Raw genomic sequence first — 12,166 nt, 5'->3', positions numbered from 1 at the left:
AGTTAGTTGTCACCTATCAAGGAGAACAAGTGGTATTTGTCCCTTTGGGATTGGCTTATTTCACTCAACATAATGTTTTCCAAATTCCTAACAGGGATGGTCATGTCATTTCTATTCCCTGAGCCAGTCTGGTACAGCCAAGAGCCTGGGCTTTGGAACATCAGGATTCCAGTCCAGGCTCTTCCTTAATTAGTCTGAACAAGTCACTCTATCCTTAAACAATCTACTAATCTGTAAAGATGTTAATCTCCACACAGATGTTGAATAGATAAAATAAGATTATATCCACTATCTCCAAAGAACACCTTGTATAGTGCCTAATAATTGGCAGATATTAAATGAATGAAAATTATCTTATAACCCTTTTCATTATATTTATTATTCTTTAACAACTCACTCCATGGTCTTCGTATCTGTTCACCAAGGCCTTCAATGCAGGAGGAGATGGATGCACAGTAGATGTTTTACACACATTATTTCATTAATCTTCACTGTAGCCTGTCAGGTGGGTGCTTTGATTCCCAGCTGAATTCAGTGCTTGCACCAGTCTAATCATTACTAGAGTCAAGCAGTTGCCTTTAAATCTTCTTCGTAGCCATACTTGTTATCCTTTATTGTGTTAGTCCATTTTCCATTGCTGTAAAGAAATACTTGAGTCTGGGTAATTTGTCAAGAAAACAAGTTTTTGTTGCTCCCTTTTCTGGAGGTCTAAGAGTATAGGGTTGGCTTCTGCTTTGTTCTGGCCAGGGCCTCATGGCAGATGGCATTACTATGGTGATAACATCATAATGGTGATGATCTCACAATGATGAATGACATCACAATGACAATGGCATCACACTAGCAGGGCACATGTAGAGGAAATCACATATGAAACAGGAAGTCAGACAAACTCATGGGTCAGGCTTGCTCTTTTTATAACAACTTACTCTTGAGGGAACTAACTGATGTCCCAAGAGAACTACATTATTCTTCCCAAGGACAGTGCACCCCATGACCTTGTTACGTTGCACTGGGCTCCACCTCTTGAAAGTTCCAACACCTCAACACTGCTACATGAAGACCGAGACTCCAACACACGAACCTTTGGAGGACAAACCACATCCAAACCACAGCACTTATGATCTGATCCTACTAGATGGTCACCAAGAACAATAGAGGCTAATTTCAAGTTCAGTCTGGGTAAGCAAACTCTTACTGAGATTACCCAAGGGGAGATAAGAGAACATTTTATAGAACAAGGATAAAGTGACTAGATACAACACTCTTAAACTTGATGGGATCTTTATTTATTCATGATTTTTAGCATTGATGAATTTCCTTTCTTGGGCCATCACTCATTCAACCAACAAATGAGTTAAGTTCCCAGCACCATGCATCTGGGTGAGGTCAGGCTCAACAAATGGGCCATGCTTACGCCTTCTTACTCAGTCTTGCCTTGTGCCCTCCACCATGTCCTGCTCTTGAGATGCCCAAGTATAACCTTGCCTTGAGTTTACAAGGCAAACTAAAACCTTTCTTTCCAGACTTGACACTAGGTTATTTGACTAGCTAATCCGTTTAGCAAGAGCTGATGAGGTTTTGTTATAGCTGACAAAGGAAGTTTCAAAGAAATACCATCAACACCACTTAATGATATTTAATACCAAAGCTTACCATCACTCAAATCATGGCAAATGAAATGTTGGGTTAGTCCTGTGATGAAAACATTAAGGTAGGTATGTTCTCTATGTGGGTCCAAGTGAACACTTGTCTTGGAACAAGAGTAGTCTCTCATTCATTTATTTATTATTTTTTTAAAAAATTATTTAAAAGGCAGAATTACAGAGAGGCTGAGGGAGAGAGAGAGAGAGAGAGAGACCGACTCGCTGGTTCACTCCCCAGATGCGCTGATCCTAAGGCAGGAGCCAGGAGCTTCTTCCAGGTCTCCCATGAGGGTGCAGGGGCTCAAGGACTTGGGCCATCTTCCACTGCTTTCCAAGGCCATAGCACAGAGTTGGATCGTAAGTGGAGCAGCTGGGACTTGAACCTGTGACCATATGGGATGCCAGCACTGTAAATGGCAGCTCTACCCACTATGCCATAGCATCTGGCCCTACAAGAGTGGTCTTTACCCATCTAATTCCTGGGGAGTTGGGGGTTAAATCTTGTAGCTGGCAGCCTTGGGACCAGCAGCTGCCAGCAATTACATTTGTCAGCATATCCTCTGCAAGCCCCACTGCCTCCTTGGGGCTCACTGCCAGCAGGCCTCTTACTCCTGTGCATGTGGGGACATAAATCTCTTTGTAGGAAGCAGGAGCTAAGCGAGGTGCTTGAGTAGACAAGGTACTTAAGAGCTTAGGCAGAGGAATGCAGTGCCACTCAGCTGCTCATTTGCTAATTACAAAATGTGCTACTGATTTGTAAGCCTGGAAGTCCCTTTCTAACTGCATTTCTCTACTCTTTAGGGCAGCCTGTCTGAGGCCGCCATGTGGCCTTCAAGCTATGGCACTACTGGTGCACGGTGCAGATTTCACCCCAAGCAAGAGATTCAAGATCCCCAAACTGGATGGGGCCACAAAAGCACATTTGTATAACATATCTCCTAGTGGGATGATAAAACCCCACCACTAGGGGTTCACTCCCTGGGATAAGCATCCCTCTCTTCCTGCAGCTTTCCTCCTGGGATGCAAACCCTGGGAGTTAGGTGTGTGCAGAGACAAATGAATGGAGGAGAGGACCAAGAAGAAGGAGCTACAGAGTGTGCATGGGTGCAGGGAATTCAACCTTTGCTTCCTTCGCTACACTGTTGACCGTGGGGCCTATTTGTGGCTGTTCTCCCACTCCTTGCATAATAGCTGGCAAAGGTGGGCACCCAGAAGGGATGCATTGACTGACATGAATTAACAAAGCAGATTCGGCCCTCCCTTCCCTAAGAATGGGAATCATGAGAACAAAGACTCACAGGCACCTGTGCTCCGGGCGGGCAGCTGCCTGCAGGTCACACTGCCCTGACCTGATGCCACGGCCAGGTGGGCTTCCTAGCCAGAAGCTTAAGCTGAGAAAATCATGGCTGGATTTTTTTTTTTTTTTTTTTTCAGAAAATGAAGTGACACGCAGATCCACTTTCTCTCCTGGCGTATGCAGCAGCTCCCGGGTCTGACCTGTCAGCCGCTCCAGGCTTGTCCAATCCTAGAAACAAGCAGGACGTGCATGTCCAGAGACTTCAGACAGCCAGAGCCGACCACTCTAATTCATTCTCTTAAAACTGCTGCCAGACGTGGCAGCCAAGGTGAGGCTGAGCCCGTTGGCTGACTCAGGGACTGAAATCAACCCCAGTGTCAGTGAGCCTGTGGGGACAACCGAGCCAACTTCCTCCAAAAAGACACAGCCCCACTCTCTCCTTGGGCCACAAAAGCCTGGCAGACCTTGTCACCTGGAAGGTAAAAGCAGCTGGAGACATTTTTATGGGATCCTTTTATGAGGGCAGGATGTACTTTGTCTCCCCATTTAAACCCATGCCTTTGAAAGTCAGATTCCTGAAGAAATGGTTTATAGCCTTGCACTTGGTTAAAAAAAAAAAAAAAAAAAAAAAAACTTGCAAAGATATGTGGGTCAAATAATAGGGAAAGGCGCTCAACTGCTTAATTAATACTTTATGTACTCCAAGTAATCTGCTGCCAAAGGGCTATAAGGGGACTTCAAAAGGTTTGTGGCAAAATAGAATTAAAAGGTAAATTTGTGTTGGCGCAAAATTTTTGAAATCCATGCATTAAAAAGTTCTGCAAAAAAAGGTCCTGGAAAAATGCATATTATGAAAAAAAAAACTATACATGCTGTGCATGGATTTCAATTTGTTTTTTTCTACAGCATGAAGCAGGAATGTCTGCTTTGGAATCCCATCCCTGCCACTTGTTAGGTTAACTGTTAATTGACTAACCCCCTAATAAAAAAAAATAATCATGACAAAGGAAAGAACTGAGCAATTAAAATTCCCAGTTCCAGCCAGTCCCCAACAGAACACTGAAAGTTCTGAGGAAGCCAGGGCTTTGAAAACAGCACTTTTGTTCAAACAAGCCAATCAGCTCCTGAGGGAAGCTGCATTGATTCTCACATCAAGAGCTCATTACGTATAATGTAGGTCAAGGAGGCCATGTCAGCCCTGCCTAGTTAGTCTCTGTGTACTGAAATATGCAAATTAGAGAAAAGAAAGTGTTCCTATTTAAATGACTCTGCACTCTTGGGATTTTGAAGTGTGCCTGAACCATCCCTAAGCAGAAAACACAAATGCAGTGGAGTCCAGAATCCATCAGCTACATCCCCACCTGTCAGAAAAATAATGGCTGCACGGTTTAGAAAAAAAAAAAAGAGTTGTGGACTCAGACAAAGAGGCTGAAGACTTCCCCTGGGGCTGCAAGCCAGTCCCAGCCTTCTTCTCTACAGCCTCTGTTTCCCTGGTGGAAGAAAAACCAGCTGGCCCGATTTCAGGAGGCCCTGCAGTTAGAACCATGACCCCAACCCCAAGTCCAGCACTTTCTCAGTTTCCCGAGTTGAGCTCTTTCACACAGTGCTCATGTATGCACACATCTGCTCATGACCCCCTTCTGCCTGAAGACCCTCATGGGCTTTTAGACTGAACAGACAGCGTCTTAACTTTGTCCTTGATACGCTCCATCCCCTCCCCCACAGCCCTGCTCCCCTGCTGGCCTCCAGCCAGGTCCATGCCCTCATCAAGTTCGCGCCCCTCAAGACTCCTGCACGCTCTCTGCTGGGGACGCCTTCCTTTCCCATCTTTGCCTCAGTCACTAGCAGCCATCCTTCAGTTTCTGGTTTCACAGCTCCAGGGCCAGGGAGGACTCCTCTGCCTTCTGGGAGCCCTCATCCTCAGCTGTGCTCTCTCATCCAACACGTCATTGTCCTTTCCGGCCCTCCCCACAGGCCATACTTATTTGTGTGATTAGACCCTGTCATCTTAGGGTATCTGTCAAGACCTTGTCTGCTGTTGCCCACTAGGGCGCCTCCAGCACCACGTATAAAGGCACTCAAAGATTTTCCGAATGGATGAACAGATGAAAGAATGAATGTGTTTGCATGCATTTTTCTTTATTTCTTCTGTTGCCGCAATGCAGACATTGGCCCAGGGGCAGTATTGGAAATAAAACCCCCAATCAGAATAATTGTTCCTTCCTGTGAAGGCCTGCAGAACTGCTTGTCATTGTGTCAGGCTGACTTACGATACAGTCAGATGAATAGTGTGTCTCCTTCCACCTCTGCCCGACTGCAGGCGGGACCGTATTCCACTCATCATTGTATTCCCCATGCCCAGCACATAAACTACACAAGAAACCACACAATCTATGAAGAAACTCACACATTTGTTGAAGGGGGAAAAGCACAGCGTGCTAAGCAGAAAGTGATAGGCTACAGGAATTAGATGCTGCAGCACAAAGATGGTTAGTGTACACTTTTAGATGGATCAACTCCAGAAAGGGACAGGAGTATCTCCTCCTGCGATACTATTGCAAAGGAGGAGAGAACAGATGCTCAAAGACTACCCTGGAGCCAGCATTCTGTATCCTGGCTACAACACTTTCAATCCAGCTTCCTGCTAATGCACCTGGGAAGGCAGTGGATGATGGGCCAAGAAGCTGGGCCCCTGCCAGCTACATGGAAGACCAGGATGGAGTTACCAGCTCCTGGCTTTGGCCTGGCCCAGCTCTGGTGTTGTGGCCATTTTGGGAGTGAACCAGCAGATGGAAGATTGATATCTCTCTCTCTCTCTTTCTCCTGCTCTGCCTTTCAAATGAATAAATCTTTAAAAAATCAACCAAGATGATGGGGAATAGACAGAAGGACCTTTGGCCAGGCAACTACAGTTTGCCCAGATTTGCTCTTTCCATGGCAAAAATGATCAGGTAGGAGAAAGTTTGGCTGGAACAAAAGATGCAGGCTGGTAGAAAGCAGAGATGATCTGGATAAGACACTGTGTTGAGTGAGCCAGAAAGTTTACTTAAGAAAATACAGGAAGTTAAAAAAGCAGTGTGAAGAGGTAAGAATTTTTGGTATAAACATGTGTCTTAGAATTTCTCCATTGTGCTTGGCTATCTAAACCCAGAGGGATGGGTAGAGATTCTGTGTTAATACTGCTAATTGAAGAGTCCAAGTTGGGAAAGAGTCCAGTGGCACCAGGAGGGGCAGATTGTCCAACATAGAGCCAGAGGAGGCCAGTTGCTGGAAATCTTGCTGGTGGCTAAAGGTTAGGACTTGAGCCCACAAAGCTGTTGTGTGGGTCCATTAGGTAACTCAGGACATGGAAATCAGACCAGCTTGGGGGCGCAGGTGCTTGGGTATAGATGTGGGCGTTAGAGGGAGAGGGAGTCCCACTACGCTGACCCCTTACCTGTGGAAGGCCTCCTTATGAGAATTCCATTCTTACCACCACCAGTCTTCAGTACAAGGGAAGACAGCCAAGAGATGATCAGCCTGGAGCTAGGGCTCCAGCCACACAGGTGAATTTAGGGCAGTCCCTAAGAAGGTGGATCAGTTAGGAGGGTTCCAGTCCTGGGGTGGCAAGATAGTTGGGCAGATTCTTGACACGGGCTCGTTCATAGAATTCAAGTAGAACAAAAGAACAAGCCCAGTGTTAGAGTCATTTTAAGAAGGTGAGTGTGGATGCCGGGAGATGATTAACAAGTTGCAGGCAGGGGGAGAGAACGTGTGGGGGTGCATATTGCTTCTGGTATTGGAGCAGAGAAGGTAGGATTTTCCCTGCCTCCTGTTCCCATCCCCACTGCTCTCAAAAGAAGGGGCGGGGAAGCACAAGAGCCCATGGGAGAGGATACTGGGAGGGAACGCTTTGGGGAAAGCCAAATTTTTTGTAAAGTGAGGAAATGAAGTGAAGAAATACAGAGACGTATAAGGAAATGGGAAAAATAATCTATGATGATGTCATGATACTGAGAAGCACCTTGGGCCAAAGGTCACCTCGGCCTGTGCTACTCTAGATCTAATGCCTGGAGCTGGCCTGGGCCTGGGCTGGTAAATTTGTCCCCATGTTGGTCTCAGGTCACTGGGCTTTTCTGTTTGCACTGACTTTGGCTGGAAGGAGTTTAACTCTACCAGTAAGCACAGTTATATTAAGGACAATTAAAAAAGTCCATGGAGTATGGAATTAAAACATAAGCTTATTTTTTTTTTTGACAGGCAGAGTGGACAGTGAGAGAGAGGGACAGAGAGAAAGGTCTTCCTTTGCCGTTGGTTCACCCTCCAATGGCCGCGGCTGGCGTGCTGCGGCCGGCGCACCGTGCTGATCCGATGGCAGGAGCCAGGTGCTTCTCCTGGTTTCCCATGGAGTACAGGGCCCAAGCACTTGGGCCATCCTCCACTGCACTCCCTGGCCACAGCAGAGAGCTGGCCTGGAAGAGGGGCAACCGGGACAGAATCCGGCGCCCCAACCAGGACTAGAACCCAGTGTGCCGGCGCCACAAGGCAGAGGATTAGCCTAGTAAACCGCGGCGCCGGCCACATATAAGCTTATTTTTAAAAAAAGATTTTGAGGGGCTGGTGCTGTGGCACAGCAGATTAAGCTGCCACTTAAAATGCTGACATCCCACTGGTTTAAGTCCAAGGTGTTTCACTTCCAGTCCAGCTCCCTGACAATGCACCTGGAAAAGCAGGAGATGCTCCAAGTGCTTGGGTCCCTGCCAAACATGTGGGAGTCCCAGATGGAATTTCTGGCTCCTGGCTTCTGCCTGGCCCAGCTCCAGTTGTTGTGGCCATTTGAGTAGTGAACCAGCAGATGAAAGATCTTTTTTTCTCTCTTTTTTTTTTAAAGAATTTTGAAATCTATGCATGTTTTTCTCCTAATGCTAATTTTCCATAAACTTTTTGAAATAGCCTTTAGGCTGGAGATCTACAATTTGCCAAACATGCACAGTTAAAAATGCTTTGCAGGGGCTGGCGTGGTGTAGTGGGTAAAGCCACTGCCCGCGACGCCAGCATCCCACATGGACACCGGTTCAGATCCTGGCTGCTCCACTTCTGATCTAGATGTGGTAGTAGAGTCCCTGGGATTGAGTCCTAACTCCACTTCTGAACCAGCTTCGGGCTCATGTGCCTGGGAGGCAGCAGAGAATGACTCAAGCACTTGGGTCCCTGCTTCTCCTGTGGAGACCTGGCTAAAGTTCCTGGCTTCTGGCTTTTGCCTGGTCCAGCCCCAGCTGCTGTGGGCATTTAGGCAGTGAACCCATGGATGAAGATTAAACAAAATTCATGGAAAAGCGGGATTAAAAGATAAATTTGGGGCATGCATTTGGTCTTGGGGTTAAGATGTTAGTTGTGATGCCTGTGTTGCACACTGGAATGCCTGGGTTTGAATCCCTCCTCTGGCTCCTGATGCCAGCTTTCTGCTAACACAGACCCTAGGAGGCAGCAGGTAGATGATGGCTCAAGTGGTTGGGTCCCTGCCACACACCTGAGAGACCTGGATTGAGTCCCCACTTCCTGACTCCAGTCCAGGACTGACTTAGAATTTTGTGGACACTTGGGTACAATGGATGGGAGCCTTCTCCGTCCCTCCTCCGCGTGTGTGTGTGTGTGTGTGTGTGTGGCTTTCTCTTGACAAAACGGAGGGGGATAAATCTATTTTGGTGCAAAGCATTTTGAAATCCATGCAAAGGTTTTTCATATTATGTAATTTCTGTAAATTTTCAAATACTTGTATCTACAAAAAATGTACAGTATTGTTTTTCAGGTTCTTTAATTGTAGTCCTGGTCATTCTATGATTTTCTTTCTTTCTTTCTTTCTTTCTTTCTTTCTTTCTTTCTTTCTTTCTTTCTTTCTTTCTTTCTTTTCTCTCTCTCTCTCTTTCTTTCTCTCTTTCTTTCTCTCTTTCTCTCCCTCCCTCTCTCTTTCTTCTCCTCCTCCTCCTCTTCCTCCTTCTTCTTCTCCTTCTAAGATTTGTTTGAATTTGAAAGGTAGAGTTACAGAGAGAGAGAGAGAGAGAGAGAGATCTTCCATCAATTGGTTCACTCCCCAAATGGTTGCAATGACTGGGGCTGGGCCAGGCCAAAGCCAGGAGCCAGGACCTTCTGAGTCTTCCACATGGGTGCAGGAGGAGCCCGAGCACCTCGGCCATCCTCTGCTGCTTTCCCAGGCCACCATCAGGGAGTTGGATCAGAAGTAGAGCAGCCAGTACTTGAACGGGAGCCCAGATGGGATGTTGGCATTTCAGGCAGGCAGCGGCTTTATGGGCTATGCCACAATGCTGGCCCCAAACATAGCATTTTCTTCAAGGCACAAACTTGGAAGTAAATTTTTTGTTTAGTACTGAATTACTAATGGTATTTTAAGACTCACCATTGTAGGGAAAATTTGTCTGTTTTGTTCCCTGCAGTATTCTCTGTGTCTAGAACATTGCCTGGAAGAGAAAGCACTCAATACTTACTTATTGAACAAATGAAAGAAAGAAATTTTAATGTTTGGTACCCTAAACCAAAAGACGATTCCTTTGGCTTGCTCCTCTCTGGTCTCCAAGTCTTTCCTCTAAGCAGCCCCTGCCATTGAGGGTAAGGTGACGCACAGCACTGCTAGGCCAGGTGTACAAAACTCTCCCTGCTGGGGCTCCCCAGGAGCTCCCCTTTCTGCTGGCTGGCTGCAGTCAAGTGTTTGGGAAGCTCCTGGTGGAACTGGTGGGCCGGGGAGCCTGGCTTCCGGTCACAGGAAGCGTCCTCCCCTGCTCGGAAGCACGCATTCGGGATGGTGCAGATTGTAAACTTTAGTGTGTTGAGCCACGGAGATTTGCAGCATTCAGAGCTATGCTCTAATTAATACCAGGACGACATCCACCTTGCGTCTGCTCATTTCCTGGTTGTCTAGCGTGATTTGTAATGTACATCAGACACTGAGTAATATTTCTTGAAATAAGAAAAGGAAGGAAGCGAGGGAGAAAATGATACTCCCAGAGCTGTGCCATCACCCAGCTTCTCTGCCCTTGCCGTCTCCACTTTCCCCCTCCAGCTCCTTCACTTCACTGTGTGCTGAAACCACAGGGAGGAATCTTCACTTGGGGTCTGCCAAATGTGGGCCAGGGCATACAGATTTTTGGTAAACTTTATTTTTATTGTTAAAGAATTTATTTTAAGTGTTACTTATCAAAGAGAGAAGGAGAGAGAGAGAGAGAGAGAGAGAGGAACAGAGATATCTCCCCTCCTCTGATTCACCCCCAAATGCTCCCAACAGCCAGGGCAGGGGAAAGGCCAAGGCCAAGGCCAAAGCCGGGAACCAGGAGCTCAATCCAAGTCTCCCATGTGGGTGACAGGAACCCAGTCATCTGACCCCTCATCACTGCCTCCCAAGCTCTGCATTAGCAGGAAGCTGAAGTCAGGAGCCAGAGCCAGGACTCAGATACACCAACATGGGATGTGGGCATCTTAATTGCTAGAACAAACACTTATCCCTGCTAAACTTTGTTTTAATGATACCTTCGAGTTAATTGGGTCTGACATTATTTTATACAAGTGGGATTTAACAAAACCTATTCTGAAGCAGAATATTGATAATGAATTTGCCACTGAATAACATCTCAGTACAAACAATGTTTAATTATTATCTACTTTTAAATTCTAGGCTTGGGCATTATTTGAATTAAGTCATGTAGAAAATAAGAATACTATTTTTTTGGCTGGCACCCCTGCTCAATAGGCTAATCCTCCGCCTAGTGGCACCAGCACACAGGGTTCTAGTCCCGGTCGGGGCTCTGGATTCTGTCCCGGTTGCCCCTCTTCCAGGCCAGCTCTCTGCGTGGCCCGGGAGTGCAGTGGAGGATGGCCCAAGTCCTTGGGCCCTGCACCCCATGGGAGACCAGGAGAAGCACCTGGCTCCTGGCTTCAGATCAGCGCAGTGCTCCGGCCGCAGCGCACTGGCCGCAGCACACTGGCCGCGGCGGCCATTGGAGGGTGAACCAACGGCAAAGGAAGACCTTTGTCTCTCTCTCTCTCACTGTCCACTCTGCCTGTAAAAAAAAAAAGAATACTATATTTTTCATTATAGACATCTATATTATTTTATATACTACTGCAGGAAAAAACATTGTGATAAAAATGTCTAGCGCTCACCCTATCCTGTTTGCATCTTCCCAGAACACGGAGGCAGGCAGGCAGTGCAGGGGGACTGGTCCCAGGCCCTGTGAGCGAGGGGTGTCTCTCCTTCCAGGACAAGGGCAGTGAAGGCCCCTTGCAGAACTTTTGATCTCTCTTCTTGGTAAGAAATAAATCTTGGTTGTATTACAACCGAGACTCCAGAGTTTCTATGTTGCCTAAAATAGTGTCGTTTATCCTAACTGAACAGAGGAGTTCATGCATAACATAATGGCAAATTTACTCCCTAGATGATTTATTGATCTACATCACTAGCCCGAGAGTAAAAGGACCAAGCTACGTTTTCCTATCTCAAGAGATGAAGAAAAGAGATTCCAAAATGGCGGGATAGGGAAGGATGTACCGCTTTAGGCTACAGGAGATCAGCAGCAAAAAAGTGGAAGAAGTGCATTCCCTGGAACTCTGCAGTGCAATTCCACAGAAGAAGGCGAGATGCCATGGATCAGCGTGGGAGGTGCGGACACACAGCAATGAGCATGGACACAACACACGGCCCCCACAGCCGAGAGCCAGGGGAAGCGCCGGCTTTGGAGAGCGAGGTGAGACCACACCGCAGCAGCCCAGGCCACTGGTGATGTAGCTGGAGGGAGAGCCTGAAGGAGGACACTGTCTTTGAGTCCAGCCTGGAGCCCTAAGGAGGACAAGGTACCAGCCTAACCCAGAAGAAAAAGGGCATACTTTTCTCCCCCACCCCCCTACAATGGCACCCACCAACCAGTTGGGGGAAGGCACCATTTTGTCAACAGTAGCAGCTGTGTCAGGTCTCGTGGGCGTGCCCAGCAACGGGCAGGGACAGGTGCCAACTTGACAGCAGTGGCGGCTGGAGCAGCTCAGGTGAGCACACTGGGCAGCGAGCAGAGAGCAGGTGCCATTTTGAAATCAGTAGTGGCTACAGGGGCTCTTTTGCTCACCAGCAACCAGTGGGGAGAAGGCAACATTATAACATGAGTAGCGGCTGCAGCAGCTCTTGTGCACTGTGTGATCCAGGGATTTTACCAGAGGGAAAAATCAGTGTTTTCCACTGACTTTG

The 12,166-nt window shown here is 47.2% G+C and overlaps 1 protein-coding gene and 1 long non-coding RNA gene across 10 annotated transcripts in view; one reads left to right on the top strand and one right to left on the bottom strand.

Moving 5' to 3' along the window:
• PSD3 (pleckstrin and Sec7 domain containing 3) overlaps positions 1 to 12,166 on the bottom strand; it is a 588,112-nt gene that overhangs the window by 537,681 nt on the left and 38,265 nt on the right. For 2 of the 9 annotated variants that reach the window (XM_051819333.2, XM_070047343.1), the window contains exon 1: positions 398 to 535. The exons of 6 other annotated variants lie outside the window; for them this stretch is intronic. The gene's annotated coding sequence lies outside the window, so the exon portion shown is untranslated. Of the gene's footprint in view, positions 1 to 397; positions 536 to 12,166 lie in introns of those variants that run through there. One more of the 9 variants, XM_070047342.1, reaches the window with a different exon arrangement.
• Positions 1 to 12,166, top strand: part of LOC103350655 (uncharacterized) — a 31,105-nt gene that overhangs the window by 7,520 nt on the left and 11,419 nt on the right. Inside the window, exons 2-4 of the long non-coding RNA XR_007909078.2 lie at positions 95 to 1,182; positions 3,081 to 3,422; positions 11,367 to 11,970. This is a non-coding gene — a long non-coding RNA (uncharacterized lncRNA). The remainder of the gene's footprint in view (positions 1 to 94; positions 1,183 to 3,080; positions 3,423 to 11,366; positions 11,971 to 12,166) is intronic.

This window comes from Oryctolagus cuniculus, chromosome 8 (genome assembly GCF_964237555.1).
Source record: "Oryctolagus cuniculus chromosome 8, mOryCun1.1, whole genome shotgun sequence".
NCBI lineage: Eukaryota > Metazoa > Chordata > Mammalia > Lagomorpha > Leporidae > Oryctolagus > Oryctolagus cuniculus.
Note: the sequence above shows the minus strand (reverse complement) of the source record. Positions and strands in the feature narration are given on the sequence as shown.